This window comes from Schistocerca cancellata, chromosome 8 (assembly GCF_023864275.1).
Source record: "Schistocerca cancellata isolate TAMUIC-IGC-003103 chromosome 8, iqSchCanc2.1, whole genome shotgun sequence".
NCBI lineage: Eukaryota > Metazoa > Arthropoda > Insecta > Orthoptera > Acrididae > Schistocerca > Schistocerca cancellata.
The window spans coordinates 438,623,336-438,632,927 of record NC_064633.1 but is presented as its reverse complement, the minus strand read 5'-3'; the positions used below and the strand labels follow the sequence as shown (position 1 = coordinate 438,632,927).

The window sequence follows — 9,592 nt, the reverse complement described above, 5'->3', positions numbered from 1 at the left end:
AGGGTGGCCCAGCGTAACACGTCAGCAGCTGCACCGCCCTGCATAGGGACAGACCATACACCATAGTCGCCCAGTCTCGACTGCCACTCCGCCTTTTTCCATACCCCACTTCCTTTCTTCCACAAGAGATAAAACCAAAGACCATCGCACGGGCAAATAACGTGCCCATCTCGCTGGGTGCAAGCTTTCGAAGTCGGTACACGGTTCGCATCTAAGGGAGAAAAGGCTTGGAGAAAGTTTGAAATTATGTCTAACGTTATTATGGCAACGACCTTGCCGCAGTGGATACACCGGTTCCCGTCAGATCACCGACGTTAAGCGCTGTCGGGCGTGGTCGGCACTTGGATGGGTCACCATCCGGGCCGCCATGCGCTGTTGCCCTTTTCCGGGGTGCACTCAGCCTCGTGATGCCAATTGAGGAGCTACTCGACCGACTAGTAGCGGCTTCGGTCAAGGAAAACCATCATAACGACCGGGAGAGCGGTGTTCTGACCACACGCCCCTCCTATCCGCATCCTCAGCTGAGGATGACACGGCGGTCGGATGGTTCCGATGGGCCACTTGTGGCCTGAAGACGGTGTGTTTGCTTTTTAAGTTATCAATCACTGCATGAGTACAGTCTGGGTAATTTTCGCTCCGTTTTAAGCAAAAGCTAGTTTTTCACATATCTCAATGTTTATAACGTCAAATTTCCTGAAGCATAACACGTACAATCGTATAATTTTTCAGCTACATTCAGTGATGTATGTGAATACTGTCTCAGAAATGTGTTGGGGACAGAGTTAGTAATAAGGAAGTATTAAATTAAAAAGACATGGCTGATACAGCCGTTTTACTGGATCGATAGTCAAAATGTAGTAGACGCAAATATTTTTTCGGTCATCAGTTTCTGGAGGATGTCAGCGGGAAAAGTTTCACAAAGGTTTGAAATTATGCGTAATGTTTTCTGCGAGTCATTAGGTGGTCAAATTCTCAAATACTGGACATGTATATTCTCGGCATTTGAATGAGGTGAGTTATGCTGGCTCAACACACATGCACGTAACTGTAATACTTGTCTTACTGTGTTACAGCTTTAAAATAAGAGCATATCTCTTAATGATTAACTCATGATAACATTTCAAATTTTCAAATTCGGTCAATAATTATATAAAATTTTTAAAAAGCTGTTGTCCCTGGAATCCATTAGATAGGTAGCCAGCATCCGGGACTTGATGCCATGAACTGGGTTAACCATTTAGTTTAATTGTTCTTTTGCTATCAGCTGATGACGTAGCGGTGGCGACGACAGCGAGCGGCGAGTTGGTGCCGACATTGGGGGGGGGGGGGGAGGGGGGGCAGTATCCTTGATCTACTGGTGACATGGTTTCAGCTCCAACCACCAGCCGACAGTAGCAGCCGATGAAGCGATGTCTGCTGCGCAAAGATTGCCATAAGCAGCAGGTAATGGTGAGGCGGCGTCTACTGCGGGTATGCTATCAGCGGTTGAAGCTAATGCAGTTACATCGTCTGCTGTGCTAATAGCAGTGTCTGTAGTATGGAATGGTGAGGTGGTACTGACTATGACTACAGTGTAGGCGGCAGAGGCCAATGACTCATCATCGGCTGCAGCAAGAGCAACGTCTGTGGTAGTGAAGATGAAGTGATGTTGAATGCAGTAACTGTGTTGGCGACAGAAGCCAACGATGAGGCACAGGATGTGACAAGAGTGGCCTCTGTGCTAGTGACAGGTGAGACAGTATCAACTGAAGCTACAATGTTGAGGTGGCAGAGACGTATGAGGTGGCGTTAGCTGTGGCTACAGTGTTGGTGGCAGAGACTCATGAGGAGGCATTAGCTGCAGCAAGAGTGGTATTTGTGGTAGTGAATGGAGAGGCAGCATTGACTGTGGCTACAGTACCGGCGCAGAGATCAATAAAATGACGGTGGTTATGGCAAGAGTGGCGGCCGTCTTAGTGAATGGTGAGGCAGGTTTCACTATGGCTGCAGTGTTGGCAGCAGAGGTTGATGAAGTCGCATTGGCTGCAGCAATAGTGTCCGGTGATAGTGAATGGTGAGGCAGCATCGACTGCGGCAATGGTATTGAAGGCAGAGGATGATGAAGAGGCATTAGCTCGGCGAAGAGCAGCACCGGCGACAGCGACTGGTAAGGCGGCCTCGATTGTGTACTACAATGCGTCAACAGCTGGTGATGGATTGCCAACAGGCATACTGCACTGGCTTTATCAGCACAATGAATTTTTTTTTTCCTTTATGTTCTTCTCTGTTGTCTCCTTGATGTTTTTCTTCTTCTCATGGCCATCTCACACAGGGAGCCACTTACGTGACGTTGTGTAAGTATTTGGTGAATACGAAATTCGAAGTGACCATGTGTTTCCGTAACCCACATAGATTTGTCTCAGATAGAAAAGAAATCGAGTAAATAAGTTGCAAATAACGTCTACTTCCGATAAAGCTCATTTCTCTTCAATACGTATACCGGTGGATCAAGAGAATAATTTTAAAAATAGTGTTCCGGCTTCAGTTGTCACCAACATGAGAGGAAAAAATCATTAGCAGAACAGCGTGGATAATGGTAGTAATTTTCTGAATCCAATTAGACGCTCATTAATTAATCCAGTCGTCCTTCACTGAGCGTTAAACGGACTGTATATGCATTTCCAAACCAGTGTAAGTAAAATTCTTCACTCACGTAAAAATACACTTAGACTCTTCGGTAACCGTTATAACCGTCGTGTTCTATTTAAAATAGTCTGTACATACATTTATTGCTTTATCTGCTTGTAAACATAAAATATATCATTTGATAAAAAATAATCTTCGTTCTGTCAATATATCAGTATACTTAGACATTATTTAGCTCCGCAAAAATGATTACAACCAACTTCACTCAATATTAAACTTTTATTAAACTTCGTCCTTTTCACATCGAGGTAAACCAGACTTGGTGTCGGTATTAACTACTTATTAACTGCATCAAATAGAACAAAAAATTGATGGATTCTGTTTAGTAATACTTACTTTGAAGCTTTGACATTAGTCGAAGTTTATAGGACAATCCGCGTGTATTTCTCTGTAGGAAGGAGGGAGGTGGCGCTGTGGACATGCATTTCAGAAGACGCCACTTCAAACCCATATGTCCATTCAGATTTTAATTTTCCATGATTCCTCTAAATCGATACTGGCAAATGCAGCGATGGGTTCTTTGAAAGATGCACGGCCTTTTTCCTTTCTCATCTTTTCGCAATCCGAGCTTGTGCTCCGTCTCTAACGACCTTGTTATTTACGGCATGTTTAACACTCATCTTACTCTCCTCCTGTTCCTCTGAGGAGCGATGGCCTTCGACGCACTGCCGTTGGTGACCAGCCATTGGGCAGTACGGTTCAGTCGCAGAGGCGTCACGCATTCTCCCAGTAATTACCTGTCACACGAAAATAAAAACACAGTTCCTCTCGTTACGTACAAACATATACCTGAAATGAAATTTTAACTCTGCAGCGGAGTGTGCGCTGATATGAAACCACCTGTCAGGTGAAAACTGTATGCTGGATGGAGACTCGAACACGGGACCTTTGTCTTCTGCGGGCAAATGCTCTACCTACTGAGCTACGCAACCACTAGTCACGACACGTCCTCACAACCTGAAAACTAGGAGACGAGGTTTTTGCCCTAAATAAAGCTGTGAGGACGGGTTTTGTACCGTGCGTGGTTAGCTTAGGTGGTTTCCCTGTTTGGCGACGGAGACATGGGGCCAGGCCTTGTAAAATGACCCTTGCCAACTTTACCTCCGGGACCATTCCCATTGTTAAAAAAAAAGCAGTAAAAAATTCATCTATATAAAAAAGTTGCCAGAGCTCTTACTCGCGAAAGACGAGGGTCTCCGAGTCTCGGTCCACCAAGCAGTTTTAATCTGTCAGGGAGTAACATGTATCTCCTTCAACACACAATAAAACCTGTAAAAGTGCGAAGTACGTACAACTGGTCGACTATTTCTAGTAACGAATATCACATCAGGTGGGGAAAATATTTTAAAGAAAAAAAAAAAGACAACAAGACAAATACTGCGTACTGGTTAACATGTTCAGACTTGTGAAGGCTGTCTATAAACTGTTTATAACTTATTACAGCTCGCGTTAGAGAAGTGAAAGGCTTCATGTTTTATAGTAAGTACAAGGTTGAAAAATCTCTCAAGAACAAAGCATCATGACACACTCAGTAGGTTTGTGCAACGCAGTGAAACGTCGCGACTCACGGGATGAGAAAGAATAAACTACGCGGTGATTGCATAATGGTGTTAAATTTTCAGGGCTGGTAAAGAAGGATAAATATATCAGATGGAGGCTAGTGCCCTGTTCCGGAAACGGTCGAGTCGAAAGTTATAAGTAAAAATCGTTCTGATAACTTTGACACTGGAATGCATACACCGTTACTGTTGTTGCAAAGACTGCAGTGTACACAAGTTCCAGAGGTGTCAGTATGGACGAAAGAAAAAAAATAGTCCAGTACATATGGGCTCTAAACTACATACCTGCTAGAGCGTGAAACGGTAAAGAAGTAGCTTTAACCATGTGTCAGGCACTTGTTTGTGAACTGCAGAGTGATTATGTAGATGTAAATGCAGATGAGAGAGGGGTCTTAGAAGATGGCTGCAGTTACCCGCGCTGAATACTTTGTGTAGATATTGCAAACATCATATGTAGCTGAGTCTGTATTATTAATACGTGTAATAGTGTCAATATATATTTTTTTCAATTCCTTCTTGCGAATACGTGTGTTTAATAATTTATAATTTCTTCCTTTACATAGCGCGAGCTCCACCTTAGCGCTGGATTGAAGCAACTGCTCAGTGGCCGTTATAAGTTTGCTAAACCATCAAAACGGCAACACTCCACTGATAATACAGCACTTAGTTCGTCGCATTTTCGCAGCCTTTGAAATATGAACCGTTTAATAAGGAATTATAGGCTAAACGCGCGCCACTGCTGTGGCTTTAGCATTACGCTGGACTCTCTTCAGGCACCTGTTGATTCATTGGAATAAGTCAACAGATCGGCACTAAATACTTTTCCACCTGTTGAGGCTGCGAGGTGCCAAACACCTGCCAATAGACCTCCCCCTCACCGTGAATTATGCCCGCTGAAGTCGGAAGAGTGGTTATAGAAATTTTACTCCCAGGAGACCGCGTGTCGCGTGGATGGAAGAATAATGATCACCCGAGATAGAGTTAGTGTTTTGCAAGCACACTATCTATTATGTTTCATCTGCAATTTTTTACGTGAATTCCACCATTTAGAGGCTTCCATAAGAAACACATGGTATTCTTATATTTTTAACTGCCTCTGTATCTAGATCTACACAGATAATCGCAACGAACAATAACGGTGAATAATATTAAAAACTATGAAGTGTTTGGTAAAATATATGTTACTTTGCATTGCACCATATACTAAGACTTCTTCGCGTATTATTCACCCACGAACCATAAGGAGAATAACTGCTGGTACGCATCCGTGCGAGTGTTATTTGCATGATTTCATCTACACAATCTCTCCGTGGAGGCTGAAGGATATTGAAATACGTTTCCCTAACTTTTTTGAACTGGTTCTCCCGAGATGAGTCTATCTTCAAGCGTTTACCTGCGAGTTATACACACTCTCTTAAGTCAAACATGACTTCGCACCTTCCTTTTATTTCTTTTGAGGATTCCGTAGGTCAGTCGGTAAAACTGGACCCCCTATGCTATCACTTCTTTGTCTGTCCGTCTGTCTGTCTCTCTGTCCGACTGTTGAAAACCATTTTTCCGACGAACGGGCAGAAGTATCAAGTTAGATTTTATGTCACTTACTAAGGACAACAATCAATTGGCGGTGCAAAATATAAGAGCTTGTAAGGCAATACAATCAAAGGATACGGCCATTTATGTTACATATCATGATTCTCGCAAACTCACTGACAATTCCTTCAATGTACTTCTCTTCGGTCTATAATCACGAAATTTGGCAAGAAGCAATATTTCACAGTACAACTAAAAAAAAAGTCCAAAAACTGTGGATTTGTAACGATATTACACTAAAAAATTTTCATTTGTTAGCAGACTCTCTCTCCGTCCTTCTGTTAAGCCCCGTTTTCCCCCAGGAACGATTACACGTATCAGGTTGAAGTTTACTAAGATCTATACTCCCTTGGAGGTGTAATAAATGTAAGCTTTTAAGTTAACGTGCTCAAAAGATATGGCCATTTACGTCAGGTATGATGATACTCGGATACACACTCATTGAAACCTATACAATACTTCTCGTTCACATAGAATATTTAGAATATTCAAATTTGGCAGGAAGCGAGGTTTTACAGTACATGCAAAGAGTAAAAAAATCAGAATATTATTAATTCGTATTTATATCACACAAGAAACACACTAATTTTGTTATTTGTTATCCAACAATAAACTTGAAACTAAAATTTTCTTGGAATGGGACCGATATTTTGCGAGTATCAATGTCGGTAAGAGGCAAAAATCGTCGAAATTTTCGATTCCCAGAATGTATGAACTGTCTACATAAATAATTAAGTCTGTACGGAATCCTAAGCACGCGAGCTATACTCACACCTGGCCAGTTTTCTGATATGTTGTACACGTATAGCGAAAGTTTGAAGAACATAGTCGAAAAATAAGGCGAGTAAAAGCTTGTGTTGTCATAGAGGATTACAAACTATCACTGCAACTCTAAATGCAACCACACTCTTTGTGATTCATTGTGTAAGAAAAGGGACTTCATCCATTGCTGTCAGTTCAAAGTTGAATGTAGCATGACTTTATAGCTGTAAGAGCAAATTAAAACGTCAGGTTCATGATGGGTAAGCTACTAAAAATTACTGTAGCAGTGACGACACTATTTGTGTTAGTAACACTGAATTTCATTTGTTGAAAACTGTTGCCAAATTAGCCGGCCGAAGTGGCCGTGCGGTTATAGGCGCTGCAGTCTGGAACCGCGAGGCCGCTACGGTCGCAGGTTCGAATCCTGCCTCGGGCATGGATGTGTGTGATGTCCTTAGGTTAGTTAGGTTTAACTAGTTCTAAGTTCTAGGGGACTAATGACCTCAGAAGTTGAGTCCCATAGTGCTCAGAGCCAGTTGAGCCATTTTTGTTGCCAAATTACGGTTTTTCCTTAAGCCTAATCTGTCATTGTTTCACCACTGTTAATTAAGTTCAGCAGTCACTGTAAATAATAAAATTTAGTCCTGACTTGTGAATCCTTTTTTTGGGTCATCACTCTTCTGACTGACTTGACGCGGCTCGCATCCTGCGGCAACTTCATTTCAGAGTAAAACAATCAAACTGCGTCCTCAGTTATTTGTTGTATGTATTCCCATTTCAGTTTTGCCCTACAGTTTGAGCCTCTACAACTGTCTCTAGCACCGTGAAAATTATTCCCTGATGTCATAACACGCCTTCTATTATCCTGTCCCTTCTTATTGTCAGTGTTTTCCATACTTTCCTTTTTTCGCCGAACCTGTGGAGAACCTTACCAGTCCACCTAATTACCTCCATCCTTTATAGCATTGAGTCTCAAATGCTTCGATTCTCTTTTTTGCGGTTTTCCCACATTCCCAAATATTTCTTCCTTAAATTAAAGTAAATGTTTGTTACTAGTAGACTTTTTAGGCCAGAAATGCTCTTCGTATCAGTGCTGGTCTGCTTGTTATGTCCTCTTGGCTTCGTATGTCATATGTTACTTTACTTCCAAGGTAGCAGAATTCCTCCACTTTGTTTAGTTCGTGGTCACCAGATCTGGCATTAAGTTGTTCGCCAATTTCGTTTCTGAGGGCCCTCATTACTACCATGTTCCGTTTACCATCAGTCCATATTCTATACTCATTAGACGTCTCATTTCATTCAACAGGTCCTCGAATTATTTGTTGCTTTCACTGGACATAGGTATGCCATCAGCGAACCTTATCATTTAAATTTGTTCACCTTGATTTTTAATTCCACTCTTGAACCTTTCTGTCATTTCCATTATTGTTTCTTCGATGTACAGTTGAGTCTTGCACACTTTTTAATTTCAATACTTAATTCCTGGCCTTATATTCTTATTGTTCCTCCTTGGTTCTTTTATATACTTCTTATTCCTCATCTTTCCCTAATGCTAACTCCTATTTCTTTTCACAACTTTGAACATATTGCATCATTTTACGTTGCTGTATGATTATTCTATATCGATACACCCAACGAGGCTGATTTTTCTTAGGTTTTGCTTCCATTATGAAGAGCATCGCCAGGGCTGCATCTCTGGTTTCTATATGAAGCTTCAGTACTGCGTGCGACCGCTATCAACATAGTATTAAATCTAAGTCGCGTTACACTCTCTAGTACTAGTTATTGTGCTAATCTGTGACTTGGTTGGTGTCTGCAGCATTTGCATATATTATGCACAGTAGCACAGTGGCTTAGTAAATGCACCGCAGTGTAATATTACATTGCAGCTCGGTGGCTGTGAAGGTAAGTGTCACCCTATAAATGATGTTTCAGTCGTCGGCCGTTCCTTGTATTCATTTTGGAGCTCTTTCCTTCTCACCTCTGTCAACAATTTCACAAAATGAGAACTGCAAAGGTGCAAAGTCGTTAGGAATCTATGTTAAGCTGTAGGTCCTCCTATAACTCAATAGGTGAGGGAGTTCTAAAGGGTTTACCAGTTCCAACAAAACCATGTATGATACATTTTTACCTCTTTATTGCATAAGTTTACCACAGAGAATATTTTGTAAATGTACACTCCTGGAAATTGAAATAAGAACACCGTGAATTCATTGTCCCAGGAAGGGGAAACTTTATTGACACATTCCTGGGGTCAGATACATCACATGATCACACTGACAGAACCACAGGCACATAGACACAGGCAACAGAGCATGCACAATGTCGACACTAGTACAGTGTATATCCACCTTTCGCAGCAATGCAGGCTGCTATTCTCCCATGGAGACGATCGTAGAGATGCTGGATGTAGTCCTGTGGAACGGCTTGCCATGCCATTTCCACCTGGCGCCTCAGTTGGACCAGCTTTCGTGCTGGACGTGCAGACCGCGTGAGACGACGCTTCATCCAGTCCCAAACATGCTCAATGGGGGACAGATCCGGAGATCTTGCTGGCCAGGGTAGTTGACTTACACCTTCTAGAGCACGTTGGGTGGCACGGGATACATGCGGACGTGCATTGTCCTGTTGGAACAGCAAGTTCCCTTGCCGGTCTAGGAATGGTAGAACGATGGGTTCGATGACGGTTTGGATGTACCGTGCACTATTCAGTGTCCCCTCGACGATCACCAGTGGTGTACGGCCAGTGTAGGAGATCGCTCCCCACACCATGATGCCGGGTGTTGGCCCTGTGTGCCTCGGTCGTATGCAGTCCTGATTGTGGCGCTCACCTGCACGGCGCCAAACACGCATACGACCATCATTGGCACCAAGGCAGAAGCGACTCTCATCGCTGAAGACGACACGTCTCCATTCGTCCCTCTATTCACGCCTGTCGCGACACCACTGTAGGTGGGCTGCACGATTTTGGGGCGTGAGCGGAAGACGGCCTAACG

At 42.9% G+C, this 9,592-nt stretch overlaps 1 pseudogene; it reads left to right on the top strand.

Moving 5' to 3' along the window:
• The first annotated feature begins 263 nt into the window (after positions 1–263).
• LOC126095869 (5S ribosomal RNA) lies at positions 264–381 on the top strand (annotated as a pseudogene).
• The last annotated feature ends 9,211 nt before the right edge of the window (positions 382–9,592 follow it).